The 22,374-nt window shown below is 39.2% G+C and overlaps 1 long non-coding RNA gene across 6 annotated transcripts in view; it reads left to right on the plus strand.

The window, feature by feature from the left end:
- Positions 1 to 13,968: 13,968 nt before the first annotated feature.
- LOC135313064 (uncharacterized) overlaps positions 13,969 to 22,374 on the plus strand; it is a 40,748-nt gene continuing 32,342 nt past the window's right edge. For 2 of the 6 annotated variants that reach the window (XR_010372651.1, XR_010372649.1), the window contains exon 1: positions 16,241 to 16,715. This is a non-coding gene — a long non-coding RNA (uncharacterized LOC135313064). Of the gene's footprint in view, positions 14,071 to 14,383; positions 14,693 to 16,240; positions 16,716 to 22,374 lie in introns of those variants that run through there. The other 4 variants (XR_010372650.1, XR_010372652.1, XR_010372648.1 and 1 more) reach the window with 4 other exon arrangements.

The following is a 22,374-nucleotide window of genomic DNA, read 5'->3' on the forward strand; positions in this document are numbered from 1 at the left end:
AAATAATTTGAAGATTCAAGTTGATGTTTGCATGAAGGCTGGTGCTTATTAGCAAGAAAAACGTGAACTGAAGAAGCAAAACAAAAACATTGTTCTAGAGGTAGTGTTCAGAATGACCTATGGGATGGAGGGTAATAGAGCATCTTTCTCCTCTTGTATATTTTTTAAAGGATCTCAAGTAGTCATTTTGGCAACTTCTCTCTGTTATTTCATTTCCATTTGAAAGACAGATGAGATAGAGGTTTCATTAGAAGGTAGTGAACCATCAATAATTAGCCCATGGCAAGTCAGCGAGGAACTATGCAGCATAATATAGTTGGGCATAATGGATTAAGATTTGACACCTGTGAAATTATTAAAATGATGAAAATTAATAGCTTCTTGATATTGGAATGGTTGTTCCTGGTGTTTTGTAAATTGTTTAATGTCACAGGGAGGGATCTAGTTCCCTGGAGATTTGAGCAATCACTGTAAACTTTATAATGTCATCAACCTGTTTTTTTACCCAAGGTATGACAGTGATAGCCAGCGCATGATAGCAGGAACATAGATTTTTAAAAATAATATTGCTAAGCGAAAGACACACACAGAGTAAGTAGTCAAGAAAATAAAGTTGTGTATTTTTTTCATTTTTTTTTAATCCTTTTTGATGCTATCTTCAATTAGGGTTTTTTCCACTGTGTCTGCCAGGAAAATTTATGCATGCACAGCTAGATGTCTCTGACTTTTAAAGTCATGGCACTTAGCAAAATGCTTTTAAAGAGAGACACACAAAAGCCAACATTATCCATGAAAATTACGTAAATATTTATAGGCAGTATATATTTGATTTCTGGGTGGTTTTTTTAGTTGGTTTTTTTGTTGTTTTGTTTTTTTTTTTTAATTTAAAAAGTCCATCTGCTGCTAGCAGATGATAAATATTTAGATCAAATTTGTGCCTGGGATATGAGGGCACTATTTATTCCAGAAGGGACATTATAAATTTGATACTGTAGGCCCAGCCTCGGTTCCCCACCTCAAACAGCATAGAAGGCACTCTGTTGGGGTGCATTCATAGACTTGTGCAAAAAGGCTTCCTGGCTAGAAGGCTATAAGCAACCTTAGTGATCATTTTGCATAACCTCCTTCAGGAGTTTTCCTAGAAGCTGGACAGAAGTATGTCTCCTGGGAAAACACCTCATTTTGCCTTAAAGACTCCAAGCAGTGGTGACTCTACCACCTCCCCTTGTAAGTCGTTCCAGTGTTTAGTTACCCCCACTGCTAAGCAATTGCATCTTATTTCAATCTTGAATTTGTCTAACTCCAGTTTCCAGTCACTGGATCTTGTTTTGTTTCTGTCTGCAAGACTGAAAAGCCCCTCTTACTATCAAGTATCTTTCCCATAAGTATTTATCTGTGCACAGTGATCCAGTCACCACTCTTCTTTGATACATTTAATAGATTTCTTAAGCCTTATACCCTAGAGATTGTTTTTCAACCTCTGGACCATTTTTGCTGCCCTCTGTCTGAATTTTTTCTGGGGTTTACATATCCTTCTTGCATCATGGGTACTGTTTTTTCTGACACTGTGTGTAGTGCAAGGTCACACCCTAATAGCTTTTTCCTTTTTTCATACAGCCAATAAACAGTTTTATATATTACAGCTGACATTTGCTGGATACATCGCATGTATTGATAGATTAGTAGATGCAATCCCTAGAACCGTGGAGGTGTGACACTAGCACTCTGAATGTGTGTTTGCATTACCCTAATGTGTGCTGTGAATTAAAGGAACAATGCCTGCCAGATCTCTTGTCATATTATGTTCCTTTTTGCTACTTAGATGATCCATAAATCCCCCTAATACACATAAATTACAATCCCACATTTTCTAAAGAGGGAAAGTCTATGTTGAGAAGAGTGAATTTTGTCCTTTGTGTAGGAGAGCTCCTACATTAGGAGGAGAAATAGAGGAACTGTTCTATTGCTGTGCTCAGAGTAGAATAAGGGAGGAATAAGGGAAAAAAAGCACAGTGGCAGCCTTCTGAGAAACCGCTGAATGACTGCTTTCCTTGGCAGCAGGAGAGTGGAAATAGGAGTTTTCCCCAAGAAGAGCTGAAATTTAACAGAGCTGGCTGGCTTAAGTCTGGGCACGTGAAAAACTGGTAGAGAAGAAACATTGTCATTGATAGCTTGTGCAGGTTTAAAACACATTAGCGTAGGTCATTTAGCACATTTACAAAACCTGCTGTGAGTACTGGTGTATGGCTTTTAATTCCTGTAGTAGGGAATTACAAAGTCACAGAAATGTTGTTTGTGAGGGACATCTGGAAGTCTAGTCCAGCTCTGTGCTTTTGAAGCAGGCTATCACCAACACTCGCTTAGGAATGGACCTCCTTGGATCATCTGAAAATTTTGTCCATAGCTCCTCCAACTCCTTATCTACTATATCTGTCCACTTTTTTTTGTTCTGCCACCATGCAGTCAAATGTTATTCAGCTCTAACGTGAACTCGATCAGGGAACACACCTGGCTGAAAAAAAAAGATTTTTTTTTTTCTCCAGACTTCTTGAGTTTAATTAGGCCCTTGATCCCGTCCATCAAAAAGCTGTATGACTATGGGTGCAGGCATACAAATGGTATAGGAGCAGATATGAGCATTCAAGGGGAACTGCTTATGTAGTACAGCTTTGCAATGCAACCGCATAACTCGAGCAGTTTGCCAGCGCAAAAAAAAGTGAGGTCGCTCTACTTCTCCCCTTCCTTCCTGGCCATGCATTTCCACTTTTCTGGTGGCCATGGTGAGCTCAACTAGAGGAAAACAAACCTCACCATAAAAAAAGTGAGTAGTTATTTAATGGTTTATTGAGTAGTCGTGCCAATTGGGGCAGACTTGTATGGAACTGCTCCTTTCAGTGGCAGCTAGCCATTTGGTTGGCTTTGTTGCAAGGAGAAATTTCATCTCATAGCAGTTTACCCTTATCTAAGTCAGAGCTACCATGGTCCCTCCTGGTATTTGTGCAGCTGAGCAGCAGGTTGGTCCAGGGAGCTTTGCAGCCAAGAACTAAGCTTGCCAAAAAAAAAACCAACCCAAAAAAAAAAAGAAGAGCTGCTCCTTCTTGACAGGTTTCAGGGAGTTGATGTGACTGAAAATGAATCACCATTTTGTGCAGTGAATTTTCAGCCAAATTTGCGACATGATCTGATGCAGTGCGTTGGTACCTGTGGTGAGAAAGGGAAGGGAGAAAGGGAGAAAGGCTGGACTGTAAATCTGTGTCCACAGACACTGACATGACCATGACTTCACTTGTTCTTTTCCTGAGGCACATTATTGATGTGACTTTTTACATTCACAGTAGCTCTTAAGATTATTGTAAGGTGTTGAAAGAGGTCTGTTATGTATGGAGGTATGCAGAGTCAATATTCTGTGGATCATTCTGGACTCAGTGGTTATTGAATGACAGCTTGTGTTTGCAGGGTCTGACTCAGTGACCCAGACGGTCTCTTCCAGTCTTACGTTTCTAGCAGTACCCTTCCTAAGAGCAACCTACTGTTAAAACTGTTGAGAACTGATTTTTCTTTATCCCGTATTTTACTTTAGCCATACTCTAATTTGCTGCATTTGCTGCTCTTCCATCCTCCCCTACGTTTAACAGCAGAGAGAGAGCTTTTGCTCCGATCTGTGCTAAAGGTTTTCCCCAAATGCAGCCATTAGAGACCAGCTGCAGACAAAACAGCACAGGCATTTGATCTTTTTCAACAGTGTTACATTTTGAGCTCCTGTTTGTGGTAATTAATTAGCGTCATTGCTGAGCTGACTCCCTGCAGGACTGCGTGATCATTAGTGCCAAAGCCAGGAAGGGAGCAGGAACTCCCAACCCCCGAGTAGGCTACTGGAGCAACTGTTGGCATATATCTATAGAGTGTCTACTGCAGCAACTGTTGGCATCTATAGAGCATTTCAAGAACATTTCAAGTGACACTGGTGGAAAAGATTAACTTTCTCATCTGTATGAGGGGCTTGCCCAGATTCACTTAGGCTGCAGGCAAATCTACCTCCTGGGCAAGATTTTGTCATGGGCTATCTAAAACCCAAAGCATTGCTCTCAGCTAGTTCATCTTTATTTTGCTGATATGCAGAGAGAATTATAGAAGACTTGAGAGACATCAGGGTACAAATCAATGACAATGTACAGTACTGGGGCTGCTGTGCCAAAAGCTAGCCCAGAACCAAAAATCTGTCAGCTAAAAATCAAACTTAAGTCCAGTAGAGACACAACTGAACCCAGACAGGCCAAAATGAAAGTGCTGGCAGGAAATTAAACAGCTTCCTTCAGGTGCAGAAAAACAGCAGACACTGAGAGTATTTACAAGTCGCTTTTATGAAATATTTTTTGTAGGCTTGGGATGCAGTCTAATACAGTTTAATCTCTTCTCTCATCCCCCATGCCTGTTTCAGAAGAGAACAAGAAATTTAATCCAAACAAAGGATTAAGAATTTTCAATAACTGGACTACTGCCATTTTATGGACAATGGGCCAGCTTTTTAAATGTTTGTTCTTGATTGAATTGAAGTCAATGGCTACATCAGAGGGAGCAGAATTGGAACACAGAGAAGAGGAAATGAAAAGTCTAGAAGAGCTACACAATTATTTTGCCTATTACACACTTCCAGCAATGCATCCCGTAAACAAAGCTGCTCTGAGAAAGGATCTCTCCTCACTGGAGAATAAGGTTAGGGCCAACTTCTGAGAGATGGGCAGAGGAAAGAGAAATGAGATTTAATATAGATAACTGTAAGGTAATACACCTGGGAAGAAATAACAATCATTATATATACAAAATCAGGAGTTGCAGTTTAGAAAACAGTAATTGAGAGGAAGGCCTGGGAGCAATGGTTTATAATTAATTACTGCAGACAGGAACTCAAAATCTAACACTGGGGCAAAAATCAAATACATTCTTATTCTGGGCCAGCACCAGAGGTTCATTTCTACAGTGAGTGCATGGAGATCATTTACACAAACAAGAAGGAGCTGGCAACAACACAAGCAAAATATTAAACTTATGGCTACCATGTTATTAATTTTATTTATAAGCTAAAGCCTTGACTGCTGATACCGTAAGCACAAGCTTGTGGTTTTCTATTTGCTGAATACAGTAAAACAATAAGATAAATGATCTCCAAGATGCAAACTCCTGATGAGTTTGCGGAAGGGTGCTTTCTCTTTTCTTGTCCTCATATTTAAATGCAGAACAGTGGCTTAAAAGCGGTCAGATTTAATCTAGCCAAAAATGAGGAAACAAACCCCCTTTCTTAAAGAAAAACATTACAGCTGAAAACAGAATAGAGACAATGTAACCATGCCATAATTCAGTAAGAGGGAATCTGTTGGTAAGAAATTAATGCCAAATGTAGAGCTATGCTTTTATTTAGTTAAGAAGACTTGCTCAATAAATGCATTTAGCAGGTAATGAACAAAGATATCAAAACTGTCTGTGTTCCACCAAAGACCAGATGAAACATTACTATGCTGAGAAGACAGTGTCATGTGAAAGCCTGCCAGACAACCCAGACGGACTGTCATAAAGAGAACTGTCTGATTGCAAGACCTGATGGCTGTGTATTTAGAAGTTCATACACTTGTAGATCAGAGTGAAACACAATTTGATTCTAGTCCTAGGAAAGGAAAGGGGGAAAACCCTAATGATGCGTGGAATGCAGAAGATTAAAGATTTACAGGACTATTTCATCTCGTTAGTGCTGTGAGCTAGTAGCACAGGGTAATCCTGTCTTTGATTCCTTACAGGCCATGCTGGAGAAGCGGCATGTCTCCCCACTATAAGGCAGCCTTGGGGTGGTACCATTTCTTCCCAGGCTGGATACAGACAGCTTGGGCTCAAATCACCAGGCTGTATGGAGGCACAGAGACGCATCAATTATATCAGGGCAACTTTTTCTCCTCCTGGAAAAAGGGTGATGGATCATTTCTTAGATCCCTCTACCTCAAAAAGCATTTGTTTTGATAAGTGCAAAACTGACTAACTATTTTTAAAAGCAACAAAAAATATGGCAAGACTACATAAAATCCTTCAAAATTGAAACTTCATCTTCCATCTGAGAAGGCAGATAAACCTACATAATTAGTCAGGAAAGGGTCATTCCCCTTCTCCCCACAGCCTCCAGAGGATAAACTCCAGATAAGCTTTTCAGAGACTGCGGAGCTTCAACTGCAGAGGGTTTTCTGTGAAAAGAGGTTTGGAGCGCATGATAATTAGCAGCTGACAGCTGAGTTTTGGTTGCTGTCAGAGTATTCTTTGCTATCGCTGCATGAAAGTACTCCTGTAGGTCTCCCAAGTCTCCCTAAATGTGTGCTGTAGTCTGATTTGTCCACATGGAACTTTTTAATATAGAATTTGGTCAGTGTACAACACTTAAAGGCTTATGGTAAATCCCTTTTCCCTGGCAGAACAACGCCTGGACAGACTGAGAAAATAAAGGGTTTTTTTCTTGGACAAAGCAGGAACTGCTTTACTGTTGATGCTATTCCAGACCCTTACAATCCAGGGGAATTCAGTATGCTGGGAGAATCCATGGGTAGCCTTGCTAATCCAAATGCACACCTTTGTATCCCCCAAACAGTGCTCAAGAGTTCTGGCAGGAGACAGGGCTTTTCTTAAGACTTGGCCTTCATCTCTGCTTGCATACAGTTGTTAAGTCCCAGTGGGAAAGCTGTAGAGACACTGGGAGAAAGACAGCAACTATAGTGCAATTGCTTTAAACTATATTGATGTTCACCTCTGTTTTAAGAAAGCAAATACAAAGAACTGTCCAGTTTACCTGAAGTTCAGCATGTGCTTGAGTGTTTCAGGGATGACACTGTTTCTGAGTTATCAACTTCATTACTGCTGCTTTTCAGACTGCAGTGTTTGTACAAATTTCTTACAAAATATTTCTAACCTTTAATTACAGGACATGTGATGGTAAGATGCACTTGTGCTGGCTCTTGTCTCATCCAAACCAGCTGTTTGTGTTGTTAATCTGTGGGCTCTAGTCTGTTTTCAGCAGTTGATTTCTGACCTGTTACTGCTTTTTGTCTTTTTCAGGTATGTCTTGCTTACCTTCTCAGCTCCCATAGCCTCCTGCCCCCCTCTCCCCAGAACAGCCTGCTGGGAGCTATGTGCGTAGCACATGTGCACTTAACAGCACTTCCATTGTCTTTCAATCCAATCACAAAGGTCATTTTCTTGGCTCATTGTCCCAGTCCTGTCACTCCTCTTTTTTTGCACAATGCCATTGGCTTCCTTTCCTTCACTGTGTGAAATACAAATGACTTCTCTTTACTTTTCAAGCCATGTCTCATCTACAACACTGAGTACTCCCTCACTGCCATCACATAAATGATGCCAGTCTTTTAAAGCACTCTTACATTCACATTCATGCTTTCACCCATACTGCTGATTATGCATAGCACAAAATCTGTGTAAATACCCCTAAGCTCATCTTCCTCTGCTTTTTCAAGCATCTGGTCTCTGCCCCAAGGTTTGTCAGAGTCTGAGCATAACTGTTTCCCGCCTGGATGTGTTCCTTGTGCCCCCTGCTCTAGGTGTCCCTGCTCAAGCAGGGGGGTTGGACAAGATGATCTCCAGAGGTCCCTTCCAACCCCCACCATTCTGTGATTCTGTGATTCTGTTTTGCTAGATATACTTTTTCATATGAACCACTATCATATCTTCTTCCTGCTCATCTTCTCTCTATAAGCCTAGTAATAAATAATAAGCACTTCAGAGCCAAAACAACCTCTTTGTCTTACATCCGTACAGTGCAAGCTACAATGAGGGTGAGTTTAGGTGTGTTTTTAAGAGCAGTATTAACAATAAAAACAGAGTAAACCAAAATATTTGTCTTGTTTGTAAGTCTGTAACAAAATTCCAGGAAGTAGCTCCAACATAGGATGTTTAATTTGCCATACTAAAGTTGCCTAAATTAGTTGATTCCAGAAACAAATTTGCCATAGGGACTGAGAGAGACGGGGGGGGCACACGACACGACTGGGACTGTGCCTTTCGCAGCAGATGACAGTTACTGTCTTAGAAGTATTACCAGACTGCACCCTGAGGGACTGTAGTCATCCTGTTTGTCTCACTCAGTAAGAACCAGGCTCAGGATGGTGTGATGGGGGCACAGTGGTGTTTTTTCCAGGTCCCTTACCAGCATCACAATCAAATTCACCCACAATGCTGACTGGACAAACATCTGGCCACATCTGTTTAGAATTTTAGAATGGGGCTACATGTGGTTCTGCACAATTCTTTTTTATGGAGAGCTAATATAAAATGGCATTTCCCCCCTGCTTCTGTTCCTTTTGGAAATTCTGTTATTTTATCGTCTCATGTAGGCAGAGAAAAGTTGTAACTTATACCTTCCAAAAAGTAATTGGAAGTGATGAGACTGGAGCAGAATTTAGGCTAATAACAAGGGTATGTAACTTAAAATTCTTAAGACTTAAGACATCACTGAGAGGTGTACAGAAAGCTAGAGAACTGTGAGATGTACATGCTTTCAATATTTAGCAGCTAGAATATTACATTTTCATTCATGACTATAAAGTGACTGTTTTATTCAGGAAAAATGGGTCTTGTTAAACAACTTTGATATTATTCTCTGGAAAAATTACAAATATATTTGATAAAGATGATTCTATTGACGTAGTACACTATAGTTTATGTAGGCTATTTGTTTTATTCTGTATGGCAGCCTACATAAAAGAGATGTATGTGGAGCAAACAGATTAAACCTGTTTTTCTGTATGTCACAGCTATGTCACAGCTCCCTGCAATAAGCCTGTCTCCTTTCTGTGTCTTCTATGACTTTACTACCTCATAATGCCTCTAGTTTAAAGAGGTCCAGTCTTTGCATAATCTCCAATATCTTGAAGTATTCAGAATATCAAATAATGGGTACAGGAACCAAAGCATTTTGTCAAGGATCTGTCCTTTTGTAGTTACACGCCAAAACCATAAGGTAGACATGTCTTCTCTGTTTTATAAAATAAGTATTATCAGATTCCTACATGAATAAAACACATACAATCAGTGATACAACCGTGGAATAAAGCTTATGAACTGCTGATATAAAATGAGCCCATGCAGGGCATGACTCAATCCAGTTCACAGTGGAGATATATATATATATCTATATATATATATATATATACACACACACACCCCTTTGAAAATATCCAGCTATCATTTGCATGCTGTTGGACTAATTGCAAGAGAGTCTATGGACTGAGCAGTGAAAGGGTGAAAACTACTCTCAAAGCCCTCAATAAGACTGAAGCCCCAGTAGTATGAACACACACGCCATTTGAGAGCAGAGGGCTTCAGTCCCGCTGGGATAGTGATCAGTCCCTGATGCTGTTCATGGATACTAAGTTATACGAAGTTCAATGTTGGTGATTTCAGTACAATTCTCAGTAGATTTCTTAGTAATTTCTCCATGCAGGCAATGAAAGGCAAAACTTTTTATTTCTAGCACTCAGGAACAAAAAGTACTGATAATAAAATGCCTCTTTAATTGTCTAGTAGTTTGGCTAATTAAGGTGACAAGCCATGAAGATTCAGAATATCTATGCTTTTAAAAGCTGGATTATACACCCAATAAACACTGCTAGATATTTGACTCTTTAGTATTCAGAAAGACTTGATTCCCAAGCTGCAAACCCTATTAATCATCCGGATGTTAAGTATTGATTCTAGCAGGTACATAGTGAAAAGGCCTTTGACTTAAGTCGTTCAAATAACGTACACGCTAGATGAATAAACCATACACAAACAAAACCTCCCTGACTACAGATAAGGAAGGATCCCTCCTTCTTTATGTGAAAAAGTGTCAAAGAATACACATTCATGTCCCTTTAGCCATGAGTATGTAAAGTTTGGGGCTCTGAATATTTGCCTTGTATGTAGGAAACAAGGCACTAGCAAAATTATTTTGTATCAAATCAGTTCAATTGTCAGCAGTCAAAACACTTTGTTTCCTTCAAAAGTATATTTTGATTGAGACAATGCTGTAAGAAGACAGGGATTCTTTTTCTGACTTGATTGAACTAAAAATTGTCTAATTTGCTATGAGAGAGACAAAAGTAAGTATACTTTTTAGTGGCTTGTAATTTTCTGATATCTCCTAAAGTAACAAAGTGCAACCTGTGTTGTGCTTAAGAAAGTTTCCTGGGGTTATGAATATAGCTGTAACAAGTGACTAGTGTTATCAACAGAGATTTTAAGTGAAGGCTTTACTGTGATAGACTTGGCTGACTTGGATAACAAACTCTTTTAGTATTTCAGCCCATAAATCCTGAAGAGAAAGATGCTATTCTCTTAGGTCACTGACAAACTAAAAGAGAATCTTTGTTTGCAGAGGTCCACAGAGTTAACACAGTACTAGTTAATTATTTCACCATGGTAATTACTTTCTGGGGTCTGTCAAACAGGCAATTTTAATGTATTCACCATGGGCTGCATTAATTTTGTGCAATATTACTATTATACCTGGTTTCATGCTTTTTTGTCTATCAATCTGTCCGTAACAAGTTTTGAATCTATGGACCAATTTCATAGAAGTCATAGAATCATTAAGGTTGGAAAAGACCTCTAAGATTGTCAAATCCAACTGTCATATACTAATATGACACTGAATATTACAAATATAATTTCTGCCAAGTTTGAGAAGAAAATTGTTTTTAAATATCAAAACCAGTTGGAATCATGCAAGTTTTGTGAATATTGACAGGTGGATAGAGAGAAACTCACATGAGGGTTCCCCTGGTGAAAAGGTTTTGGAAGGAGCTCAGCTGTTACCATTTCCTTAAGGTATGCTAGATGACCAGTTAGGTATATGTCTAATTCAAAAATTGCACATCACATGCTACCTCTTGTCAAGCTCGCAGGTGGGGGATGAGGTGGACTAAGGAGTACATGTAAAGGACAGTTGTGTATGCTTACAAGTACGCTTACCCACTGAGAACTTGATTTAGTCCTGCCCTGCACTAAATTAGCAGCAGTTCATCAGCCTTATACCATGATTGCATCACCGCTTCATATGAGCTTTATTCAAGCAGGCATCTACTAATACCTCTTTTATAAAGTAGAGAGAAGGCAGATCTAACCTTATAGTTTTGGGGTGTAACTAGAAAGGGACAGATCTTGACAAACTGCTTTAGTTCCTGTGCCTATTATTTTGGTATTCTGAATACCACAAGACATTAGAGATTATGCAAAGACTGGACTTTTTTAAACATGAGTTTGTTGAGTATGCTTGCCAGTGTTTGTAAAGGACTCTGGCACCCAGTTGGAGTGCTGACATTGGTTTCAATTAGTGTGTGATGAGTCCCTTTGTCGTTGAAAGCATCATGTTTAATGGTATAAATAGACAGAGCAACTGGCTAATAAAATGTAAAGTGAAATAAAATTGGTTTTAATATGTTTGTAGGAGCTGGGTCATGACTTTTTTCAGCACAACAGTTGGAGTCACAGCTTGGAGAAACTTGAGAACATCTGTTATTTCTGTTGAAAAATTCAAGTACATTGAGTAACTCACACCTTTGAAATTCCTTTGTGGGGGTGGAAGACAACTCCTCTCCAACACAAAGCTGATTTACTCCGGATTTGGAGAACATTTGACTGGTTCATCCTTTAGGTCTCTCATAATTCAGACACAAGTCTTCTTTGGGGGGAAGCTTTGAAAAGCTTTTTTCTTGTGTGACTAATCAGTGAGGTTAGTTGATTCCAGAAGGAAAAGTTAAAATGTCTTACAAATTTGCAATACATAGTAGTTAATTTTGCATATAAGCTTATTTAGCTTGTAAAATATAGGAAGTTGCTGTCTTTGAAAAAGCCAGAAGAAATCTAGGTACAATTGAACTGTGATCCAAGACTAAATTTCTTTTGTACATTTTAAATGCAACTATCTTACTATATTTTTTGCAATAGATTTTTGGAAATCTGTTTTCTTCTATAACAAGTCCTAGGGGTAAGGTAAAAATCAGCAGGCACTGAAAACATTTCTTATCATCAACATACCTATCATGCACACATACGTGTTATACTGCTGGGCATATACATCACAACAGATAATTGAAAAATGTTCTCTTTTTTATGCTTGAAATTCTTTGTTGGTACTGAGTCTTTTTTTTTTTACCTATAAATATGTATCCTTTGTGCCAGCACACACCAAGAACTTCATGTTTTACAAACACACTCACATCCTCCATTGACCCCTTAACTAGCATCAGCGAAGAGGCTTATTTTCTGGGCTCATGAAAAGGGTCTGAGTGACAGCCATTTGAGAATGAAGATTCCTGGACAGGCTGATGTGCCCGAAATACCAAGGAAAGCATATTACTTTTCATAGCAGACACACTAGTCTTCGTAGCAGTAATGTGGAAAGAGATGTGGTAGTAGTGGTAAGAGCATGGAGCATAGAAGAAATATCTGGGTGTGAGAGGAGGTGAGGGTAGGAAATAGAAATAAGGCTGTGGTCTGGAAGCAAATAATGAGTACAAGTGGGAAGGGGGGGGGTTGCTCTATGAAAGAAACAGTTCTGTGCCTTATTCCCATTTTCATCTCTAGACTAGGTGTCTGTTCAGGCAACACCTCCTGTGACATACCGGTTTTCCTGCAAGTAGTGTATAATGTAACAGTTTTGGCAGATGGGAAGCTGCAGTCCTCCTTGGGAAAGTTAATCCATTGAATAGAATGTGGTAGTTGAAAAATAACTCCCCAGAAACCCTACAACAATTCACACAGGAAAAGTTTAGTTATAGATTAACCCCAAATAAGGGGGTTTGATTGGTTAGGCAAACCTAACATCAGTTCAGTTTAACTCAGAGTAACATGTTTTGTTCTATTTCTCCTAACAGAATAGAAACATTTCAGGAAAATTGTGATTTGGACACTTCATTTTCCGGGGGGGGTGGAAATTGTAGAGTTTTCCTGACTTCTTCTAAATCAAACAAAAGTGTGTGTAATTTAGATTAGGCTTGGTACGAATGAGAAAAAGACAAATAACTTAGGTTTTCTTCATTTTTAACATTTTTTTCTCCTTTTCTAGCTCCTGTTTCTTTAGCGTAGCTCAGTGAATTTTGCTAGTGGTTTTAATTTCTTCTGCATGTGCAACATCAGTACTTATCCTGGATTTCCCTCTCATGCAACAATCCATGTTTCTCTCTCACATCTTCCTCATGCTTTTTCCTTACTCTCTTCCTGTATCTCCCCGTGATGTCTTGTGTCCCTCATTTCTGTACATCTTTTCTTCTCTGCATTCATCTTTCTCTTTCCTCTTCACCAAATTTGCCAAAAGCACTATCTCACATGCTTTTCTAAAGTTATTTTAAACTCCAATTCCTGTCGGCCATTAACTTCTCATTCTCTCCTTCAGAGTCACATACTGAGTTATGTTTTCTCTCACATTATTAGATTGCTCCACACAGCAGAGCCATGATTTTATTTTTCTAGGTCAAGACTTCTATGGGTCTTTCCTCTGTTATTTTTCTTCCAGCTTCAACTTTGCCCCTAGGAGGAAGAATAAGATAGTAAATTTTGCCCCTTGGATGGCATTCCTCTCTAAATGAGGAAGGTTATTTCTGTTCTTGATGGTGTTTAGTCATTAACAAAGAGAGTTTGCTTTGCAAATATTTGTCAATAGTTTAGTTAAACAGTAACAAAAAGTAAACTGTTTGATTGCGAATCCAAAATTCCTTCCCTTGTAGTGGTTCAAGTGGTTTAGGTCATACATAAAAGGGAATTTCAGGTTATAGAGTAAAATATTTAAAAGAGGGCATGAACATGTGTATATGCTGCAAGAACAATTACAAAAAATATTCCTATTAAAAAGTACATGTAACAACTATAAAATAAAAGTTACAAGTTATCTTATTAATACTTTAAAATATATTAAAACTGACTGAAAGAGTACACACAATAAACTTTAGACAATACAAAGCTTATTTTTCCCCAGAGAAAAAGAAATTATGGCCAGAGTACAGGAGCAGAGATAATTAGAGATTTGTTTCTTCTCTACCTCCCAAGGTAAGGCTTAATCCTACAGTAATCTCTTTATTGAGAGCCAAATGTTAGTCCAGGAGCCTGCTGCACAGATTTTAAAGTAGCATTTAGCCCATATTTTCAGTATCTGGGAAGGCTCTATCCTATGAATTTATAGCATACATTGTTTTAAAGAGATATCTTGATATATTTTTTAGTTTATCCTGCACTATAATGCATTGGTGTGGCTTCATGATACATTCGCTAGCTTATATTGTGATACAGAGCGAGACTTCTCATTCATGACTAGTAAAGCTCCAGAGCCCTTCTGTCTTTTAGCACAGAAAAGGTGTTTGTATTGGGCATACAATGAATGGCACTCTCTGTGAATGTGCATAAACTGATTATCGCAGAGGTCATATCCAAAGGTTTTGCCTTTGAGCATTTCAGCAGAGTGTTGCCCCATTGTCAAGTATGCTTTAAGGATAAATGCCCAACGAACTTGGGGTTCATTTGAATGGGGTAGATGTTAAGCAAATTGGCCTTCAGTCTTTTTTATTTCCAGACTGCAGTTTGTAGCCTTTTTGTAAAATGGTTGGCTCTTTTAAATTCCAGGTTAGATCCCAGGAAAGAGAAAAGTAGCAAAGAGAGGAGAATACCTGCTGAGGTAAGGTTTTTTTGTTATGTTTTATTTTGTTTTTTTAAAAGGGCCTAAAGGTTAGATCCACAAATGGATTTAAGTGGTGTATATGTGTGTGAGGTTAAAATTTACACTCTGCTGCAATTCTGCACTGAAGTATTTGTAATCCAGTGGTGCCTGCTTCTCTGATAATTAAGTTCTCGCATAGCGTGTGCCATGTGCGTGGATGTCTCAGACTTGGTGCTGGGGAGCGCTGGGCCTCTCATCTATATAGATTCCTTTGAGGTTCACAGATGAGGTACTTCCTTCATATATGGAGATTAATCCAGCTATCATTCTGGACTTAAAGAGCACAGACTCCATGCAAAACACAGCTATCTCAGGAATAGGTAGTGGTACATTTTAGGAGAGGAAATGTGGAGAAAGAAGTACTCTATAGGCCTGGAAGAACAGCCATAATAATTAAACAATCTGTGGGTGCCTTGTTCATACTAAACTCTGTAAATTGAATACCAGTCCAGAAAGAGAAGTGACTGGTCTAAAGATGAGTGTCTCTGGAAGGGATGGATATTCAGTGGGTGTAGGTATCCAGGTGCCCCTATGTTATGGTGGTCCATTCCTACACCCTGGCCTGAAGGGTCAGGTAAAGAAAGGGTAGAGAAAATGTTTTGCTGCTTGGTGGGTTGACATGCTACGGATATTTTTTTGTGTGTGTTTAAAATGAAGTTGAGATAGAAAAGTTTTATTTGTTTTTGTAGGCTGGTAAAAAGGCAAGAGTAGCCTGTACTCTCCCCTTGTTTATCCAAGGGCTTAATGATTAGAGCATTCATGCAGACAGTACATACACGAAGTCCATTTCGTTCACAGCTTGCAAGAATTCGAAAGGCAATGCCCTAACTGCCAGGCTACAAAGTGTTCTAGTATTCTGCTTACTGAATTCCCTCTAGTGAAGTTTTGCATGGAATAATTAAATATGCTTTGGATCAGGAAGAGTGAGTGTGTCACTCGCTGGTGAGAGCACTCCCCCAGAAAAAGGAAGGTGGGGGGTTCTGGTTCTTACGAATAATTAGTGTAGGATAGTTACCAAAAGAGGGACTGAAATGCATGTGTCCTCCCTTGTGCAGATCTAAGCACCAGGCTGTAGAGGTTACTCTCTTTACATGCAAACGTTAAATATGGGGCCATTCAGTTGAGTACTTCCATGTTGGCTTGAGGAGCGGCTAGTACTGCTGTTCCTGAACCTGTTGAAGTGTGGTGGTGAGTGTACTTTGAGCTCAGTTTTGCTGCATTAAAGGCAAAAAGCTCCATGTTTTGTGAGGGAGGGAAGTGGATTTGATTGTTTGTTTGTTTGCAGAAAGTGCTGGTTTTGTAACTCAGCAGTTTGTACAAGAACATACCCATTCACAGAAAACTTCTCCAGTGTAAATGGCATTCCTAGTCAAAAGCAAGTACACGTGTGTGAGCGTATCCAAGCGACTGGCACACTCATTTGAAATCTGAGGGACAGAGGTCAAAATCAGTTTCAATAGAGTCTCTTTGACCTCCTCTGAACAACCAAAACTGTTTACTCTTCTGGAATGAGCAGACCTATCTCATTTTATTCCTGTAGGTTTTAAAATCATATGGATCCATCTTAAAGCAAAACAAAATATTTTTCTGAAACTGCTGCAACTGTTTGTCATGGCGCAAAGCAGTCTTTTTCCTGCCTTGTACCAAGTAAAAAGCAACCCAAAAGCCCCTGCATGTCTTTTGTACACGACAGGGGTTCAAGTCTGCCCTCTTTCACCATAGGAATGGAAAGCTGTCGTGGAATTGACCCAGTGCAGAGGTATAACCCTGGATTACCAGGAAGGAGGCTTAATGGGGCCTGAGTACCTAATCAGGCCTCAGGTGTGCCTGCTGTGGGCGTGAGGAGCCTGTCGTTGCAGCAGGGCAGGTGGGCAAGACCTACGAGAGGAGAAAAACTAGCTGTGGTGACAATGCTTGCCTACAAGAAAATCATAAGGTCTGTGTGAACTGAAGGAGGAAACAGGGAGCTGGAGGAATCCAGGTAGGAGCAGAAACTTATGTTTGTGGTTTGTGATTTGAATGAGGGAAGGCTGGGATTAAGTAGAAACTCTGAGGAGAACTGTGGTGTTTAGCAAGGAATGCAAGAGCTGAGAAGGCTGTGTTCCTCTTTGAGAAGTGGTGCAGCAAGGCCTTGCTGAGCACCCTGAAGGAAGCTTTTTTTTTTCCCCTGGTGGTCCTGCTGAAATCCTGACTGGGGCTGAAGTTTGTACAGTCCAGCAGGATTTGTATGGCAGCACTGGTGTGGAAAGTTGTTGTTTGCACATAGAGATTAGATTCAACAAAGGGAAATGTTGAGTGGTTCCTTAGAAAGAGGCTGATACCTTTGATGACTTGCCCCAGAAATTAACCTTTTCCCTCCCTGAAAAAAGGTGTAGCAAGGTCTATGTATGCTATGTCAGGGCAGTGGGTGCTACATAGCTTTGGTATTTGTATTTGAGATAGTGCTTCTTCCAGTTGTTTCCTGGCATTCGCTAACAATGTCCTGTCTGACCCCTTGATGTGAATGTCTGGTGACACCCAGGTGTATTGCATGAGAGCTTATGGATTTCTTTCTAATACCTGAGATGGAGGCTTTTGAAACTGTGCTTTCCAGAAGAGGCAGCATAGCTGATAGACTGGTCATTGCCACTGGGAGTTTTTGACTGTAGGACTTATTTGCTCTATAGGCCTACCTGAACCTGGAATTTGTGGCTTAGTAAGGGCTGGTGGTATATCCCCCTATATACCTCATCAGCCAATGCAAGCAAGGAAGCCTTTTTTTTTCCCCCTGCATAGTTCTAACTAGCTTTAACCCTCAAGAAGGGACACGGATGATGCAAGACTATCTCCCTTAAGATAATTAATTTTATCTATAATGGCACTGTGAGGAAATCTGTAGGTTACCAGAGGCCTTTTTGTAGCCATAGAGTTTACTGCTGGTGTCACAGGACATGTCTTGCATTATATTGGTGTGGTGTAAGAGCTGAATCCTGTCACAAAACCCTTGCACAGGACAGTTCTACATTCAGGAAATCTGTCTAAGTAAGCTCAGGGGCTACCACTTTGAACTTGCGTGTTATCCAGGGGAGCTTTAGTAGATTGCTCTGTTTCCGTTTAGAAGTTACTTTGCTTAAAGGGGAAGCATTTAACTGATTTAGAGAAGATCTATCCCAATCTTGTCTGGAGCAGTTGTCTCTTTTGCAAAAACAAATTGGTATCCCTGTAGCTATGATAGATATTTTGTCTCACCATATAAAGCTTCTCAGCTGCTTTTCCCCTAGTAACTTATAAATGTGAGTTTTCTCTCTTTCTTCACCCTCAATGCTTTTAAGTGGCAGGTATTAGAAATTGTGTTTGGTTTCTGTTGCAAGACAGGGCTGAACAACGAAGCAGTGCTATTTATCTTCTAACTGTTCAGAGCTTTCGTCTTCTACCATGGCAGCATATAATACTAAAATGTTGGCTTCTGCTAGTTGATAAAACTGAGGTGTTCTAATGAGAAATCCTACTAAAACTGGTTCATTACATCTATTCCTGTTAAACATTAACTTTCAATTTAAATTACATGCTGGAAATAGTTATATTAGAAACACTTCCATGATTAAGAAGTTATTAAAAAAGTCACTAAAATCCTCCTTATGCATACTTATGTCATCTTATACTTTCATATGTGTGTCTTAAGGCTCTAATGGCACTAGAAATAATATCTCACAATGCATCTCTCTGTAATTCCCACTGGTATGCTGAAAGGTAGTATTAAGAAGATCATTAAGAGCATAGTCTCTTTATGTTCCCATAAGCTTTCCATTAATTTGCATTTAGCTGACTAAACTACAGCGAAGGTAATATTTACAGCAAGACAATACATGACTAATAGAAATGTGAAGCACACTTACTCCTACTGGTTATTAACACTACTGTCTGGGCACAGCTGTGTTTTCATAGGATTTATTTGCTTGCTAGATATGTGCTAATGACAAGTGCACCCAGAATCTTGCTGGACATGCTCAAATTTGTAAGTGTTTTGTCCTAAAAACTTGATTAGGCACCAAGCTGTGAGGCCCCTCTGTGTTTCCAAATGTCCCTGTAGAGTTGTGGTGGGAGCAGTAGCAAGTAGGCTTTAATCTAGATAAATGTAATACGTGGACTGTAGAGCAACAAGTTTGGCTGATCCCGTTGTGTATGTACAGCTCTGTTTTGGGAGCCATGCATGTTCTATGGGTCTAGCAGTGGGTTATAAGATTACAACTCGTGCATGGTCAGGAAGTGATTTGTGTTTGCCAGTGCAATTGAATTAGGCTTTCTGCACGTTCAGGCATGCATTGCTATGTTTGAGTGAAAACTGGAAGTATAGGTTTGGATGGAATTGCAGGGCTCCATAAGCTGGTACTCCAGGCATGAATCTACTCTGCCTATATTGCCAGGCTGCTGCTTTTATTTGCTGGTAGGGAAAGGGACAATGCTCTAATCTTTCCAGATGTGATGAAATGAATATTTTGATAGAATAGAATGTATTTGCTACAGTCTGAAGAGACCTGTTAGCTTCCATTGGATGGAAAGGTAGTAAATTTCATTGATTTAACTTGTTTCTCACTGCCCGCAGCCTTCTGTGCCTTACAGATCTGTTTTTACTGAGACCATTTCTAAAGTTACAAAATTGGAAGCAGTTTTAAACAACTGTTTGTTTAAAAGCTGTCAGAGAGCTGAGCAGTATGAATGTTTTCTTTAACTAGCCGCAGGCTACCCATCTGATCATGGGCTGTGCTCATGGTAAGAATGGGGACCCAACCTAAGAGCACAGGAAGAAAAGTTGAGGCAAGTGTTGTTACTTAGCACAGCATCTAGTTTTATTGTGCACTGGCTGGAGCCTCAGTGAACTTTTGCAATAATATTAAATGTGGCTTTTTCATCAGGCCTGCAGGGAAACTATTACAGAAGGTTTTAATCTTTTTTTGACTGAAAGTCCTTCAGGACAAGGCACTAACATTTTGTATGCTGTCATAGTGTGTCTCGCAGCACTGCTCCATTTGTGCCTAGGATCACTGTGTAGTCGTATAATGAAAGGAAAAACAAACGGTGAATGACTCTCAATCGGTTTTGTGTTGTGCTAACTGCACTAAAGTATTTGTTTAAATGAAAGCTTTTAGCATAAATAGCTATGCATACAGAAACCAATTGAAGTTTTGAGAGGTCTGCCTAAAATTTCTATTTGCTTCTGCAACAGCTGTAAGAATGAAATAAACAGAATAGTCTGACAGGAACCATATGCCCTTTCTTACGTTAGAGCAATAACAATCAACTTGTTGTACATTATTGCACTAGTGTTAAGATGTTTGTAAGCTGTGTAATAAGGATGTTTAGCAGTTAGTCTCTCTGATGCTGAAGAACTCAAGCTGCATTTAATTGAAAACTTAATCTTTGAAAACACTGTCAGCTCAGGTCGTAACATAAGAGAAGTTGTAAGAGAGGTAAGTATAATGTTAATCAATAGTCTGTTGTAACTTTCTCTGAGGTATGTATCCGATTGGTTTGGTTTATGAATACACATAAACTGCCTGGAAATAACTCCCTGAATGTCCCTCATTTAAGTGGAGAGGAAACTTATTTGTGGGGAAAGTGTCTGGAACTGTTGTTCATCACTTTACTACTATTTGATCATGGTCTTGCAGAAATACACTTTTACATTTTGCTTGTTTAAAAATTGTATTTTATTAAAGGGTATCAGTATACATAGCAACAGAAAAAAATGTGTATGTGAATAGCTTTTTATGTGATTTGTTTAAAAGAACAAGCCTTATTTAAAAAGAGGTAAATCCGGCAACTCAGTGCTAGCTTATGATAGTAAATGATTCTAGCCTTCTTGAAAGTGAATATCTAGAGACAATGGCAGCATAAGCATAAAATTCCTATTCTACAGATAAAATAAGCCTGAAAATGCTACCAAAACCCTTTACAACACACACCTTTTTAGTATTGAGCTCCTAACATGATTTTGATGACTGCCAGATCCAACTTAAGAATTTAAGTAGTGGCAAGTATAGCAAATTCTAATTTCCATTGCCATACACGTAAGCCCACACCTCAGGTTGAAGACTTGTTACACAGTCTGAGAAGTTTTACATTTGAATACTCATGGGATGTCTGTAAAAGAACACAGTTCTACTACAGCTTTCCAAAACTGAGAAAGAGAAATAGAATAGAGGTTTAAGGGGAGACGGTTTAGTTCTGCTTCACTTGCGTTTAGTTCTTCAAGCTTACATTTCCCATTTCTTCTGGCTTTCCAGTTATGTCTGGCATCATAGCGTAAGGAAGGCATATATAAGTCTCAGAGCTTGCTCCAAAGTAATCTTTTAGAGACATGGATTTTTTTTTTTAATTGATTTTTTTTTTTCCCACAATCCTGTTAGGATAATAAAATGAAGGCAGCTATTCTTTACCTGAAGGCATATCAACCTAGTGGCATTGGCCTTCAGATTAGGAATATAAAGCAGTAGGAGACTGATTAAAGCAAGATCTTGTTTCCTTGTGAATGTTACCACTGCCACATCCTGCTAAGTTCTGGCTTGTGTTGATATTGACCTTGGGTGCCTCAGTGGTACCTGGGTCAGGAAGAAAGATGGCTGTTATTAGTATCATTACTACTATTATTATTATTGTAATCAATACCTACAGAGGAGCATCTGGGACAAATTGTGATGTATTCTGAAGGGACAATCAGGACTATCTGGAATAAATAGGTATTGGGAGGGTGGTATGGATACAAGAATAGCAAGACATAGGAATATTACTTTCTGGGATGATGCTTCTGCTGTAATAACAGATCCTGAAGTTGAGGGTTTTTTTCTATTCTGCACACCACCACCACCCCCAATGTCTTGTTTAGAGAGAGTGGTGCTAGATGACAGGGTTTCAGCTGAAGTTGACAAAAGGTGTCATTCAGTTCAGAATTGCTTATTTTGGCACAAAATAAAATAAAAATAGCTAATGCAATTTAAAGAAGTATTTATGGATTAAAAGATTGGGGCTAGGTAGCCCTGACTGTGATTATAGGGCTTGAGATTTATAGCTCACTTGTTAATCACTCTCTAGGATGCTAATGGGATCCCAGAGCTATGTATTACTGGAATTTATGGGCAAATGGCAATGTAGTAACATGCTGAGTTGTTGGAAATTTTCATATTTGCTGTGTTTTGATGGAAGACATTTTTGTGGAAATGCATTTCCTGATTTGGTTTGGCTTCCTTGCTGCTAGCAGATTCCTTGTAAGGTTATGTAAAATAATTTTGTAGTTCCTGCTAGAAAATGCAGAACGGTAAGTTATGTGGGAATGTAAAAAAATTAGTATTTTTAATCTTCTGTATGTGAGACTAAATATAGGCAGTTTAAGGGGAAATGAGGTGTCCATGAAGATGTGTCCACCAGAAATTGTAGAAGTCCAATCCTGCTGTGCTGCATGTTCTTTATGACACTTGGGACCCCTAAGGCAGAATAGCTTTCTGTGAAGTAAAGGTAAATCCTCTTTTTGGGATAAATCCTTTTCTTGGGTTTTGTGTGCAACAGAGTTTTGATTACTTAATAGACATTGGGGTATCTAACTGACCTGACAGTATTTGTTCAGGAAGGAGAGGGTAAAATATAAGGAAAAAACCACACACATCTTA

This window comes from Phalacrocorax carbo, chromosome 4, assembly GCF_963921805.1.
Source record: "Phalacrocorax carbo chromosome 4, bPhaCar2.1, whole genome shotgun sequence".
NCBI lineage: Eukaryota > Metazoa > Chordata > Aves > Suliformes > Phalacrocoracidae > Phalacrocorax > Phalacrocorax carbo.